Source organism: Canis lupus, chromosome 8 (assembly GCF_003254725.2).
Source record: "Canis lupus dingo isolate Sandy chromosome 8, ASM325472v2, whole genome shotgun sequence".
In the NCBI taxonomy this organism is placed as follows: domain Eukaryota; kingdom Metazoa; phylum Chordata; class Mammalia; order Carnivora; family Canidae; genus Canis; species Canis lupus.
Genome location: NC_064250.1, coordinates 53790355 through 53806294, shown reverse-complemented (window position 1 = coordinate 53806294; position 15940 = coordinate 53790355). Strand labels below are relative to the sequence as shown.

Below are 15940 nucleotides of genomic sequence, written 5' to 3'. Positions count from 1 at the left end.
AGAGTCACTAGGTAAACATGGATATTCTTGTGTCCCAGACCCGTTAGATCTAAATTTTCAAGAGTGGGGACTGTCCTTAATGATAATTCTCTTATATTGTGGCACTTAAATAGCCAGAAGCTACCCTGGGGAGCTTAACAAAGCCAGAGAATTGTTCGTCCCCACCCTGCTCACCTGGCTGCTGATTCTGTTGTGTACCAAAGCATGCCAATGCTGACTGGATCACTTTTGTGACCATCTTAGTTCCCTATGTCCTGCATAACAAATTACCACAAACTTAATGGTTTAAACAGCATAACTTTATTTTCTTACAGTTCAAAAGTCTGTAGTTCGAAAGTCCATGTATTGGACTTGGTGTCACTGGGCTAATTCAGAGTGTTGGCAAGGCTGCATTCCTTCCAGAAGGCTCTAGGGAAGAATCTGTTTTCCTTGCCCTTTCTAGCTTTTGGATGCTGCCCACATTCCGTGGCACATGTCCCCTTCCTCTGTCTCTAAAGCCAACATTGTTGCATCTCTCTGCCTTTCTTCTGTAATCACAGCTCCCTCTGATTTCTGCCTACCTCTTCCACTTTTAAGGACCTTGTGATTACATTGGGCTCACCAAGATAATCCAAGATAATCATTCTAAGGTCCTATACTCTTTCATATTTTTAAAAGATTTTATATTATATTTTAAAAGATTTTATTTATTTGATAGAGAAAGAGAGAGCACGAGCTAGAGGAGCGGCAAAAGGAGAGGGAGAGGGGCAAGCCGACTCCCCACTGAGTGTGGAGCCCAACACAGGGCTCAATCTCAGGACACTGAGATCATGACCTGAACCAAAGTCAAACACTTAACTGACTGAGCCACCCAGGCGTTCCTATATTTCTTCATATTTAAACATCATTTTCCCTTGTTATTTATCATTTGGTTGTGGTCTTCCTCAGAGCTTTTGTTCAGTAGTGCCCTAGATCAGTGGTGTCCACTTGGAGAAATCTGTGTGTTGGCTGGATGGCTAGTTCTACGAAATGAGTGGTCATCTGATTCTTTTTAGTTTTTAGTCTAATCTGACAATATAGAAATGATTTGTCCATCAATGTCTCATTCGTCCACTCTAAAAAATGCTTCTCTTAGTTTATTAATTTCTAGCAAGAAGACTCTGGACCTCTTTTGGGCTACAGCTTCACCCTGTGTGTATTAAGTAAACTTTTTCTAATGGACAGCCCATGAATGAATTAGAATTGGAGCAAGGGAGGTTCCCTGGGTGGCTCAGCGGTTAAGCGCCTGCCTTCGGCCCAGGGAGTGATCCTGGAGTCCCGGGATTGAGTCCCACATCAGGCTCCCTGCTTGGAGCCTGCTTCTCCCTCTGCCTGTGTCTCTGCCTCTCTCTCTCTCTCTCTCTCTCTCTCTGTCTCTCATAAACAAACAAATAAATAAACAAACCTTTAAAAAAATAATTGGGGCAAGGGAGATACTTGATGTGCTGTATTTAAATGTGCTGAAATCAGGAATCTGTTGGTGAGCTGTGAAATATATCGGTGTGTCTCAATGCATGTAGGTGGCGAAGTTCAGCCAGAAATAAGGAAAATCTGTAGAAACTGTTCATGGCTTCTGCTGTCTTTCTAGCCATGTCAGTATCACCAGAACAAACCGATTCTCGTTCCTATAATGTAGTTGCAGTTTCTTTGTTTCTTCCTATTCTATTCCCGTGTCCTGTTTGCTTCTGTTACGTGCCTAGCACTTTCTAGTCAGACATCTCTATGTCAGGAGAAAGAGGAAAATATCTATTTTAGACTTGGGGGAAGGGAAGTTTCCTCTACCCTCCAAAATTTCTTCTGGCTGGTCTAAGACTTCAGTTGACATGAGACAGATTCATAGGAGAAAAGAAAATATAATTTTGTACTTTGGGAGCCCCATGTATAAAAAAGGTTCATAGGCTGGTAAAATGAGGTGTATGTGCCATCCTGAGCTAAGGAGTGGGATAGGGGCCTGAGGCTTCAAAGGAGAGGAGGGCAGTTCCCAGGACAGTAAGAAGAGCAGATGTTTGGATGTTTGCCCTGCCATGCAGATGGGTCACTCAGATAAAATTTATCTGGTAATAACCCTTATTCTGGGAAAGATACTCCAGTTAGACTCTAACTAGGTAGTTAAAGGAGGGACAGTAGTTTCTCTCCAGCCTGCAGGATCTCCGTTGCCTTCAGCTCAAAATAGTCCCCATGCCAAGGTGGTTTTGGGGAGACCTATTTTGAACCCCTTCAGCCCTGTCCCATGCAGCTTCTTTGTGAATATTTTTTGATGAGACGATCATGATCTTGACCTAAAAAAAAGAGGGAAAATGGGATGGATTAATGCTATTCCTCATCTGGATTTCTGGAAGCAGACAGTGGAACCTTCCATGGCCAGCTATTCCATACCTTCACATCTAGGCGTGCAGGGAGAAGCTGGGAAAGATAGCAGATGTGTGCACACACGTGGAGTAGTTAGGTGGAAAACTGTTTTCTGGGATACTCCTTTTCCATCCCCCCGGGTCCCATTCCTGCACTGTTCACAGTTTTTCTGGCAGATGAAGAGCAAAAGAAGAAAAAAAAAAAACCAACCAACCAAATAATCAAAAGAATTTATTTTTTAAGCTGTGCCACCTACAAATAAAACCAAGGGAGTGTTGGATTTTAGCCTGGAATGGCGTTGTACTACTTGCCCAAATTAAAATGCAAGGAGGCTGGAGGCACAGTTGAGTAAGGGACTCAAAGAGACTGTCATTTGTAGTAAATCTCTTATTTTTATAGCATCTAATCATCAGAAGCTACACTGGGGAACTTAAATAAGCCAGGAAGTCGTTACCCCCTACCTTGGTGACCTGGCTACTTATTTTATCTTGCACTGAAGCATACCCAGGTTGATTGGATAACAAGGAGCAACAGCTGAAGGGGAAGACTACTCCAGAAATGTTTTAAATCCATCAGGGCAGCAACTTTGTTTTGGATTTTGAGTAAGTGCCATTGTGGTTGGTCTGGAGAAAAGGAGACACATCATCTCTCTCAGAAAAATATGAATAAAATCAGTCAATGGAGTGACAAAGTCTTTTTGTAACCACACTTAGAAGAACAATGGCTGGCGTCAATTATTTGGACCTGAGGATGCTAGGAATGAGGAGCAGATAAAATCATGCCCTCTTTGTAAATATTATTTCCTCCATTAAAACCTCTGAAATTTGGTGGAGACCAAATGTGAAATTTGTATCTCTTTGATTTAACAAGAACACTTTGGCTCAGACTATGTTGATAAATATTCTCTTTAAAAAGATTTTTATTAGAATCTTAACTGCCAAATACTCAAATTTAAGACTTAAAGTAGCCACAAGAATACTGTTCCCATCTTGGTCTGAAAATGCCGTGTGATTAAACTGGGTTACCCAGTGAAAAATGTCAAAAAATTTAACTGAAAACGTGTTTGCTGAACCTCAAACCTTAATGCATAGATATTCTGCTAAACCTTTAGAACAGCAGCAGAACCCAGCAGATCTAAAGTATTGAAACAAGCAAAGGGAAAAAAAAACCTACTAAACTTCTGGTGAATCTTTTCAAATCAAAATTGGATCTTTATATTGTTAAGAAGTATTTTTGAGGGCAGCCCAGGTGGCTCAGCGGTTTAGTGCCGCCTTCAGCCCAGAGCCTGATCCTGGAGACCCAGGATCAAGTCCCACATCTGGCTCCCTGCATGGAGCCTGCTTCTTCCTCTGCCTGTGTCTCTGCCTCTCTCTCTCTCTGTGTCTATCATGAATAAATAATAAAATAAAATAAAATAAATAAAATAAAATAAAATAAAATAAAAATGTTTGAAAATGAGCCTAATCCCAGGTGGTATTTTATTCACATTGGATCTCTTAGCAGTCAGTAGTGTTTCTGAGTTTCCCTGGTGGCAAAAAGTTTTCCTAATTTAGTATTTTTGTCTCCTCTGTTTTAAAATTCCACCATGTAACAGGAAGAATGTAGCAGTCAGCTTATATATCACCTAAAATCTTTTTTTAAATAATACATTTATTTTTTATTGGTATTCAATTTGCCAACATACAGAATAACACCCAGTGCTCATCCCGTCAAGTGCCCCCCTCAGTGCCCATCACCCATTCACCCCCACCCCTAAAATCTTTATAAAGATCCTCTCAAGGCAAAGGCTGATTCCATATATGTGCATTTTACAAGTATATGTGTGTGCTTAGAATATGTTTGCAAATACATGCAGATAAATTGACTTGAAAGAGGAAAGTTCATTTCCAAAATTAAAAAAAAAAAATTATGGCACTATTTTCAGCATGAAGCTTCCTGTTCACTCATGGTGTTATGTGCTGACCTTCCTCCACAGACATGGATGGCAGTTTTGCAGCAAGGCCAAGGCTGAATTTGACCCATTATGCAGATGCTGCAGGATATGCATAATTACAAACAAAAAAATTTTCATTTCCGGAACATTTGTTCCACAGCCCAAGCAAAACACTAATATTCCCTTGTGCTTCAAATGTCTTCCCCAAAAGCTTGGGCTAAGGCCTTCCCATTGTATCTGGAGAAGCTCATTATCTGGGACCAGAGAAAGAGCCACTTGTTTGGGGGAAGACCAGAGATGATGTCAGCCATTTAAGAGGGAGGCAGGGGTGACAGCTGAGAGACTTAATCCTGAAGAAGGCTAGCCCAGTGGTTACTTTCTATGATACTTTTTATTCTGGCAACGGAGGGTGAATTGGTGGGTGGGAGTGGAATAAGAGTCCAACCATTTGGTGAATATGTAGCAAGGCGCATTGCATTTGGCATGCATATGTATTTCCCTGTTCAACAGAGGAGGTTTTATTTTCTTTTAATACCTTGAATTGTTCTCTGCTTTTAAGAGTAATTAATGACCTTTCCGGAATCCATCTCAGCCGCTGATGTACTGGGGGAAGGATTCTAACAAAGCCCTTCTTCCTTGGGGCCTGATGCCCTCTGCCCCTGTCCACTGGGCACCACTCTGCTCCCATCACTATCTCCTGCTGTTCCTGACAAGTCCATTTCTGCTCTTGCTGTTTCCTTGGCCCCTAACTCTTCCTCTACATGTTTACTCAGAGCTCTGCTCAAGCATCATTTCTACCTGCCCCAACCCCCTAGCTTTTTCCTGCATTAAATGTCTTTATAGCCCATGTTTTGACCTGCAATTACGGTTATATATTTGTTTGCTTATAGTCTCTCTTCCCCACTAGAAGAGAGAGATGTTGTCTGTCTCATTTATTTTCTGCCCAGAATGTGGAGCATGGAACTTAGTAGATACTCACTTAGTATTTGTTGGATTAATGAATGAATAATGAATGAATGAGTGAAAGATGAGCTGTTAGGGAGAACTTGAGGCATGGCATCCTCAGTGAAATGGCTTTTTTTTTTTTTTTCCAAAAAATAGGCAAAGAAACTAGCCTAGCCTCTGCCCCATCATGCCCTTTGCTTAACAGCTATCATCAATTTTGATTTCCCATTATTATACACACAGTGTGCACACACAAACGTGCATATGCATAGCACAGAGATACACATATGCACATAATATACACACATAGTATATGTGTATAACATGTGCTTACATATACATGTATAAGTAATATATGCATAACATAGAATTATGATACATATACAAACATACATATTTCTCTCCCTGCCGGGAGCTGTCTTAAAAAAAGCACAATTAAAATTGTCTTATATTTTTGTCATATTTGAAGCTACCATTATGCCATCTGGGCAGGGGAGAGGATCTCTTGAAAATGATTTCTTTCAGTTATCTAAAAGGGACTTTAAAGCATTTTTATCAGAACCCTAATATTTTCCTCTTCCAGAATGTGCTAGCTCATCCAGGGGGGTCCTTGTGACCTATCTTACCCTCAGCACAGGACACAAAACACAATAAACTGCCAAGCATGCATTAATTAACTAGTTCATTCATGCAAAAAATACTTAGGTGCTGGGAATGCAATTATGAGAAAATTGGCCATAGTCCCTGCTCTCCCCACGCTGAGATTACCTAACGGTTGGGCAGTCTGTTGCTAGTGAAGCTTTCTGGGGCTTCCTCTGAACCGGTCCCGAGACAGCCGCTTGGTATTGCCAACTGTGAGCAAGCAGGTAGCCACAAACGAAGAATGGAATTAGATCTATTTTATATTAATGGATGAGCATGTTTACAGCATTGGAAAAATCATATAGCCCTAGTGATTAGACATCAAAGTTAAATAAAGGATATGGCATCAATGCATATAAATATTTAAATTTTAGTCTATTTAAGATCTCAAAGAATAAAGAAAAATATTGTGTTTGTTGTATTAATTGTTTTAGGTGACAGCTTGTCACTTTATTATTCATTTAACCAATGGTGCTTTGTGGTAGTCATTGTTCAGGGCACCTGGGATACAGTCGAATATTCTGGCCCCATGGAGCATACTTTCTACTGGAGAAGCCATACCAGAAACACAATAAAACTGTAGATATAGTGTGTTAGTGTGGTTTGGTTAGGAAGGAGAGAAACATGAGGAAAAGAAAGAATGGAGTGAGGGAAGATGTGAAGTTTTACATAAGATCGGGAGTAAGTCTCTGAGTGTTAACTTTTGAGTGAAAGCATGAGGGAAGTGAGGAGTGCTCCTTGCAGAAATTGGGGAAGGAGTTGTCCAGATGAAAGGAACTGCAAATGGCAAGCCTCTGAGGGGCTGCAGTGTCTGTGTTGGTGGTATGTGACTGGAGTGGAGTGACATGGGGAGAAGGGAAGGGGATGAGGCCTTAGGTCATGAGGACTTGAACCATGTAGGTGCTTGGAGGGCACAGGTAGGACCTTGGCTCATACTCTGGATGGTGGGAAGCCATTGGAGGGTTTTGAGCACAGACATGGTAGGGTCTGACTTTGATTTGAGCGGGTAATTGTGTGAAAGCTGTATGGCTGCTCTGTTGAGAACAGACTGGGAGGAGCAGGACACTTGGGGAAACAGGGTGACCCAGTGGGAAGCCTTTGTAACCATCCAGAAGGAATGGTTGTTCCATGAAAGGGCTATGCAAAAATGACCTCCAAAGGCCAAAGGAGCCCTAAGGCCCGAGAGAAAGGCCAACAGGTCCACCTTGACAGGAAATGGTTTATTAAAGGAATTTAGAAACAGAAGCATGTCTTGGGCAACTGCAGGTGTAGATCTCTGTGACCTCACTTCCCATAAGACCTCCTTTTGTAGCCCTAAGAGGTTAGGGAATAATGTGGGTAGGACCACCCCAGAGGGAATGTTTGAGAGTAGCTGTGTGTCACAGTCATTTCTCCTGTGCTGATTGGGGACGTTTTGCCTCAAGGGTGAGGTTAGACGGGAAAGAATGTTGGGGGTTGGGGCTGTGCTTAAGAAGGCTTCAGGTCATCAGGCAGATATGTCCACAGATTTATCTGAGATGGCGTTAGTCTGGGTCATACAGCAGTGTCTTGAGTCAAGGTGGTAGCTTGGAGAAGGTGGGAAGTGATTGGAGGTCATTTATCCATTGTATTACTGTTGGATATTTGCCTTGTTTCTACTTTTTGGCATTTAAGAACATGTTTCTATGAGCATCCCTCCCACCCCCCCTTTTTTTCCTGTGAGCATTCTTTTTTTTTTTTTTAAGATTTTATTTATTCATGAGAGACACAGAGACAGAGAGAGGCAGAGATACAGGCAGAGGGAGAAGCAGGCTTCATGCAGGGAGCCTGTGGGACTCAATCTTGGGACTCCAGGATCACACCCTGGGCTGAAGGTGGCACTAAACTGCTGAGCCACCCAGGCTGCCCACCTGTGAGCATTCTAAACACCTGGTGACCAAGAGCTAGTGGTTTTCTTGTATAAGAGTCAGAAGGGACTTGCTAGACTGTAGGCTGTTTATCCTCAACTCGATCAGATAATACCAACCTATTTTCTAAGATGGTTCTAGTTTACTCTATCAGCCACATATAAGAGATATTGTGTCACCACTTCCTTGTTTACACTTGAGATTGTCATACTTTTCTTTTTTCCTTTCTTTTTTAATATTTTTTCTATTTTAGTCATGAAGCGGCATGGAGAAAGGGAAGGGGAAAAGTAATGATGTTTCATGCGGTTTTAATTTGTATTTTCCAGATTGACTTTTTTTTTGCCATTTGGATTTTTTTTCTTTCATAAAAGTCCTATTTGGGTATGTATTTTTTGGCATCTTTCCCTTTTTCTTGCTGACTTCTAGGAGTTCCTTGTGGATATGATATCTGGCAGGATCTCCTACACATGGATGTAGAATAAAGTGGATGATCTTTTCACTCTCTTTATGGTTCCTTTTGTAAAAAGAAGTTCTTAATTATAATGATAAAAATTTTGTTTGTTTTTATGCTTAGTGCTTTCTTTGTCTTGATAAAGGAAATCTTTCCCTACCCTGAAGTCATAAGCATATTTCGGTATGTGTCTTTTTTTTTTTTTTTAAGATTTATATATTTATTTGAGAGAGAACACACTTGAATGTGGGGGGAGAGGGGCAGAGGGAGAGAGACAGAGAATCTTAAGCAGACTCCACACCAAGCTCGGAGCCTGACGCAAGGTTTGATTTCACTCATGACCCTGAGATCATGACCTGAGCCAAAAGCAAAAGTTGAACTTTAACCGACTGTGCCAACCAGGTTCCCCTAAAATATTGCTAGTGGAGCCTTTTATACTTTGATATTCAATCCACCTAGAATTGATTTTTCCATTTGGTGTTTTGTAGGAGTCTAATTTCATTTCTCTCTATATCATATTTTATTATTTCTATTATTTTATTCATTTTAACATATATTATTAAAATTCTACTTTGTTTATATCTAAATGGTATGATTCTGCTTATTAATAGGAAAAATATGCAAGGATTTTGATTTAGAATGCAGTAAAATCTATAAACCAATTTGTGGAGAATTAACATCTTGACAACATTAACTTTCGTAAACCCTAATTATATCTCTCCATTTATTTTGATCTTCTGTACAATCTGTTAATAAACTTTAAGAGTGTCTCCTCTGAGGACTTTTGTTACATTCATTACTATATGTGATTGATATTTTTTGTTGGTTTTATAAATACTATCTTGTTTTAAGTTTAATTTTCTATATATTTCTTGTTTTCATAAATGCAATTATTTTTATATATTTATTTAAAAAAACACAAGTACTGGACACCTGGGTGGCTCAATGGTTGAGTGTCTGCCTTTGGCTCAGGTTGTGATCCCGGGGTCCTGGGATTGAGTCCCACATCTCCCCATGGGGAGCCTGCTCCTCCCGCAGCCTCTGTCCCTGCCTCTCTCTCTGTGTCTCTCATGAGTAAATGAATAAAATATTTTTTAGAAACCCATACAAGTACTGTGCTAAAATTATTAATTTGGTAATTTATTAGGGTTTCCTGGTTATTTTCTGTACATAAAAACATCATCTGCAAAGATAAGTTTTGTTTTTTTTTCACTCCTTTTTACTTCCTGCGTTACTGTGTAGGTTTTGACCACAAATAGGATGTTGAGTAGAAGTGGGAGAAGTAGGCACCTGTCATCTTGATCAGGATCTCCAAGGGAAGGCTCTCCAGCATTGCACGATGTTTACCATAGGGTTTTAGGATGAGCTCTACTAGGTTTAGGGAGCTCCTTCTGTTTCTAGTCTTCCAAAAGTTACTACCATGAATAAATACTAAAATGTATTCAGTGCTTTATCTATATGTATTATGATGATAATATGGTCTTTTATTCCTTTAATGTGTTATTATGGTGAATTATATTAATTGTTTTAGTAATGTTAGCCCACACATTATCAACAAGGTGATACTACCTCCAATGAGGCTAAAAATAGTTTTGGGGGACAAAGAAATCTTACTCTTTTTATGTTTACAGCATAGTTATTTATATAGTAACATGGTAGATATACAGTATATCTGTTCTATTAAAATTTAAAAGGGAATTGATAAACTAGACCTCATCAAAATGGAAACTTTTGCTTTATAAAAGACCCTGTTAAGCGGATAAAGAAAGAACCTACAGACCCAGAGAAGATATTTATAAACCACATATCCAACAAAGGACTAGTATCTAAGATATACAAAGCAACTTCAAAACTCAACAGTGAAGAACCAAGCAATCTAATTAGAAAATGGGCAAGAGACATACCCATATGTTTCACCAAAAAGGATATACAGATGGCAAATAAGCACCTGGAAATATGTTCAATGTCATTACCAATAGGGAAATCCAAATAAAATGAGTTGTTACTACACCTGTATTAGATGACTTAAAATAAAAATAGTGGTAATCCTAAATGCTAGTGAGGATGCAGAGAAAGTAATTGCATGTTCAGTTTTATTTATTTATTTATTTTTAAAATTTTTATTTATTTATGATAGTCACACACACACACAGAGAGAGAGAGAGAGAGAGGCAGAGACACAGGCAGAGGGAGAAGCAGGCTCCATGCACCGGGAGCCTGATGTGGGATTCGATCCCGGGTCTCCAGGATCGCGCCCTGGGCCAAAGGCAGGCGCCAAACCGCTGCGCCACCCAGGGATCCCTCCATGTTCAGTTTTATAAGGAACTGCCAAACTATTTTCCAGAGTCATTGTTACAGTTTACATTCTCACCAGCAATACATGAATGATCCGTCGTATGATCCAGCATTTATCCTAGAGAAATGGAAACTTCGGTTCATACAAAAACCATACATGAATATTCAAAGCACCTTTATTCATAATAGCTAAGAACCAGAAACAGCCCAGATGTTCTATGACAGGTGAATGGTTAAACACTAACTGTGGTTAGTCCATACTGTGGAACACTACTCAGCAATCAAAAGGACTGGAGTATTGATACGTTCAACACCTTGAGTGAATCTCAGAGGCATTATGATGAATAATAAAAGCCAATCCTAAAAGGTCACATACTGCTTGATTCCATTTTTATAGCATTCTTGAAATGACAAAATTATAGAAATGAAAAACAAATTAGTGGTTGCCCTGGGTTAGGAACAGGGCATGAGCGGAAGAAGTAGAAATGAATATAATAGGTCAGCATTCCTTGAGGTGATGGAACTTTCCTACATCCTATGATGGATACACAACCTACACACTGATAACATTACATACGACTAAATACATGCTTAAGTACATGTAAAACTAGGGAAATATGAGTAAGATTGGTAGATTATATTAATATCAATTTCCTGGTCATGGTTTTCTTTTCTTTTTTTTTTTTTTTTTTTTTTCTGGTCATGGTTTTCTACTGGAGAGGGGAGACTTGAAGGAAGAGGATGATTGGCAAAAACAAAACAAAACAAAACAAAAAACACATTAGTGGGGCAGTAGTGAAAAAAAGTCGAGAAATACTGTGTTAAACCAATCTTGCATTCACTGGATAAGTCCAATTTTGTCATGATGTAATTTTCCTTTTCATCAAGCTCTAGATTCTCTTTGATAACAATTTATTTGGGATTCTTGTATCTATGTCCATGATTGAAGTTGACCTGCATTTTGGAGAATATATGTATAAATCAGATATACTTTGTCAGGGTTTGATGTCAGGAAATGCTAACCTCACAAAACAAGGTGATGAGTGGTCTCTCTTTTTTGTACTCTGAAAGATCGAAATTTTTTTTTTCTTGAAAGTTTGATAGAACTTTTCAGTAAAACCACCGGACCTGACATTTCCTTATGACAGTTTAAGGATTGATTCACTTTACTTGATGATTATTGGACAAGTTAGATTTTTAACTTTCTTCTTGAATCAGTTTCGAAGTTATAATTTCCTAGAACTTCTACAGTTTAATCTTTTTTCAAATGTATTGGTGTAAAGACTTTCATTATTTCTCCTCATTGCCTTCTAAATGTATATGGCATTTGTAATTATGTATCTTTTTTCATTAGTGCTTTTTTTCTTGATTTTTCTTGACAATTTTTCAATTCTATTACAAAGTCATCTTAAAGAATTTTTTAATCTATGTACTTTTTAATTTTAATAACTTCTGCTTTTATGTTTATTATTTCCTTTCTAATATTCTTTATTTTGCAGCTCCTTTTGTAACTTGGTAAGTTGGAAGCTTATTGCATTAAATTTCAGTTCTTTTTTAATATAAGCAATACCACTGTCCCTGATGGTACTGCTTACTTGCATTCTTAAAGTTTTCACATATACTATTTTCATTATTGTTGTTATGAATATTTTCTAATATTCATTAATTTTTCTTCTTTGACCAACAGATCATTTGAAAGTATGTTTCTTAGTTTCTAAATTTTTCCAATTGTCTTCTATCTAGTTTATTTTTTTATTTTTTATTTTTTTTGTCTTCTATCTAGTTTAGATAAATAGATGCTAGTTATATCTAGGTAAGTGGTTTGGATGACTAGAGACTTCATTGTATTGTGATCAGTGTTCATGGTCTGTTTGATACTTGTTTTTGTTATTTGTTAAAACCTGCTTTTTGGGCAGCCTGGGTAGCTCAGCAGTTTAGCGCCTCCTTCAGCCCAGGGCCTGATCCTTAGAGGCCTGAGATCGAGTCCCACATCAGGCTCCCTGCATGAAGCCTGCTTCTCCCTCTGCCTGTGTCTCTGCCTCTCTCTCTCTCTCTGTCTCATGAATAAATGAATAAAATCTAAAAAAAAAAAACACCTGCTTTATATCATAGCATGTGGTCAATTGCCATAAGAGTTCTAGATGTGGGTGATGAAGAATATGTATTCTTCATCTGTTGGTCCATGTATGACCATTAGATCAGCTTGTGCATTTGTAGTTTATATCTTGTTTCCTTGCTGACTTTTCTCCCTGATTGATCTATCAATTATGAGAGAAGTGTATTTTAAAACCTCCCATTATGGTGAACATTTCTTGCTTTCTGAAGTTCTGTCAGTTTTTGTATTAATAATTGTGAGACTAAGTTATTAAATATATGCCAATTTAGAATTATTATCATATATTTCTGATGAATTAAAATATGTAATTTTGTTGTGATCCTTCCTAGTTAGTGCTTTTTGCTTTAAAGTCTATAGGCTGGGCAGCCCGGGTGGCTCAGCGGTTTGGCACCGCCTTCAGCCCAGGGCCTGATCCTGGAGACCTGGGATCGAGTCCTGCATCAGGCTCCCTGCATGGAGCCTGCTTCTCCCACTGCCTGTGTCTCTGCCTCTCTCTCTCTCTCTCTCTCTCTCTCTCTGTGTCATGAATAAATAAATAAAATCTTAAAAAAAAATAAAGTCTATAGGCTACAATATATCAGGTTTCTTTTCATTAATATTTTGTCTTGTATAGCTTTCTCATCCCTTTACTTTCATCTTTGACAAATCCTTGTATTTTACATTTGGCTTTTATGAACAGCATATTGGATTTCATTTGTTTATTATAGGTTGATAGTCTTTTACCTTTAACTGGAACTTTTAGTCCATTTACATTTATTATCAAGGACTGATACAGTTTATTTCTATAATCTTATGTTTCTTTTTCTCATTTTTCTTTCCTTTAGATTAACTGTAGTTTTTGTTTGTCTAAATTATTTTTATTATTCCCTTGATCTCTGAAGATCTTCTCACTGAGTATATAATCCTATTTAAGTTATATTTTCTGTTAGCTCATTGGAGTGTTCATTTGGCTTCTCTTATTGAGAAGGTGGTACTCAGTCTAATAATCATTCCTTTGAAATTAATCTTACTTAAGGTCTTCTGTCTTTGGTTTTGTATAGTTTTGTCTACTTGGACAGTTATTTTTGGTTACCCTGCTTGAGATACCGTGGGATTTCTAATCTGACAAACAAAATCTTTCATAAATCTGGGAAATTCTCAGCCAGAGTTTTTTTTTTTTTTTTTTTTTTAATTTTGTTTTAAATACTGCCTCTCAGTCTCTCACTTTTCTCCTTGGGAACTCAGGTTATATAAATACCTACAAGACCTTCCCACTCTGTCTCCAATGTATTTTTTTTTTTTCCAATGTGTTTTAAAGATTTTATTTTTAAGTAAGCTCTATACTCAGCATGGGGTTCAAACTTTACAACCCTGAGATCAAGAGTTGCATGTCTATGGATTGAGGCAGCCAGGGACTGCTCCCATGTGTTTTAATCTATCTTTCATGGTTTTATCTTTGTTTTTCTATGCTGTCTGGACAATTTTATATTTACAGGAAGTAGTATGTTTCTTCTCCAGAAGCTGATTTTTGTCTATGTGTTCTTTTCTAATATTTTCATTTTTCTTTCTTCTTTTCTTGTTTCCACAAACATAGTAAACAACTTACATTTTCTGCTTAGTAATTCTAGTGTCTGAATTCTTTGCAGGTCTGATTCTGTTTGCTCCCCTGCCAGCCTTCCTGGCTATCTGGATTGTGATTATGGCAACTTAATTTCTTATATATTTCATGATTTATTTTATTTATTTATTTGTTTATTTTTACCATGTGGAACTGAGGAACATTCTATCTGGGAAGGCTGGCTTTGAGGTATCTTCCTCCAGAAAGGATTAGTATTTGCTTTTCCCAGGTCCCGGGGGCCACTACCAACCTAGGAATACTTCATCTGTGTTCTCAGACTGGAAAGTTTTCAGACCACACAAGTAGTTTTAGCTGTAAGCCCCTATGTGGGACACCTTATAGTTATAAATTCTCAGGAGATTTCTTTTCTTTGCTCTGTACCCAGGCTTAAGGCAGACAATTTTCTTTGCTATCCTTAGCTTGGGGGTGGGGTTTATTCCTAATTTACCTTTTAAGTGATCCCTTTGGATAATCAGGCTTCATGCATCACATGTTCTGTTAGATTTCCCATCTTGAGGTAGCCCTAGGTTTCCCTCCCCCTTTTGCCTTTTTTACAAGACATTTAAAAACCTCAAACTCAAGAGTCTTCCTGGTTTGCTCAAAAGCCTCAGAGTCTGAAAATCAGGTTGTGTGCTCTGTTTACCATTCTGGGTTGCAACTTGAACTTGGTCTCTGATAATTCTTTACTTTCTTGCTCACCCTGGAATGTATTTTAAATAATGTTATTACATTTTACCTAATATTTTAATTTTGTTTTCCCAGTGTTTGAAGTGTCTAATCCATTATACTGTAGGTAATAGCAGTCCTATAAAAAGGCTTTACAAATTCAGCTTTGCTTTTGGCTTTTTGGTTGTTTATTTTACTTTTTCTTCTTTAGCCTTTTGAGTTTTATAGGTACAAGTTTAGTCTTCACTGTCTATACTTAGCATAGAGTGTTATGAGTGATTTCTAGTGCTTCTATTGACATAACCAGTAAATATTTGTTAAGCATCTATTTATACCAAGCATTATTCTAGGAATGGGGGTGCATAGAAGTCAACAAAATGGACCGAAATCCCTGCCTTCCCCCAAGGGGCTTGAATTCTAGCGGGGATATATAGTACATTATGTAGCAATAATGCTAAGGAGAAATGAAGCAGAGGAGGAACTTTGCATCTTTGGAGAGAACAGCCTCAGGATACTTTACTGAAAGGGTAACGTTTTTAGCTAAAACAGCAGGGGTGAGCTGTGAGCACTCTAGAAAGAGAAGATCTGTATGTCTTATCAATTTCTAAGAGAATACAGAATGAAAATTTTCTGTGGTTTCATATTTGTTCCATGTCACATATATTGCTTATTCTTTTCCCTTAATTTTCTTTTAACCCAAATTTTGCTAAAGCCAACTCTACAATTTTGGTTCTCCAGCTAGGAGAACTAACACTTTTTTTTTTTTTAAAGATTCCACCTATTTTATTTATTTCTGAGGGAAGGAGGAGGAGCAGAGAGAGAAGGACAAGCAGACTCTGTGCCTAGCAGCGGGCCCGACCCGGCTCAATCCCAGGGCCCTGAGATCATGACCTGGGCAGCAATTGAACACTCAACTGATGAGCCACCCAGGCACCCCCGAGAACTGACCCTTCTTGAACAAGCTACTTAACCTCCAGTGTCAGTTTTCCCTTGTGTCAAATAAGACCACTGCCTGTGTCTTAGGATTAATGGTGAAATGAGG

General features: G+C 38.4%; 1 protein-coding gene across 6 annotated transcripts in view; it reads left to right on the top strand.

The window, feature by feature from the left end:
* Positions 1-15940, top strand: part of STON2 (stonin 2) — a 168240-nt gene that overhangs the window by 60031 nt on the left and 92269 nt on the right. The window lies entirely within an intron of this gene.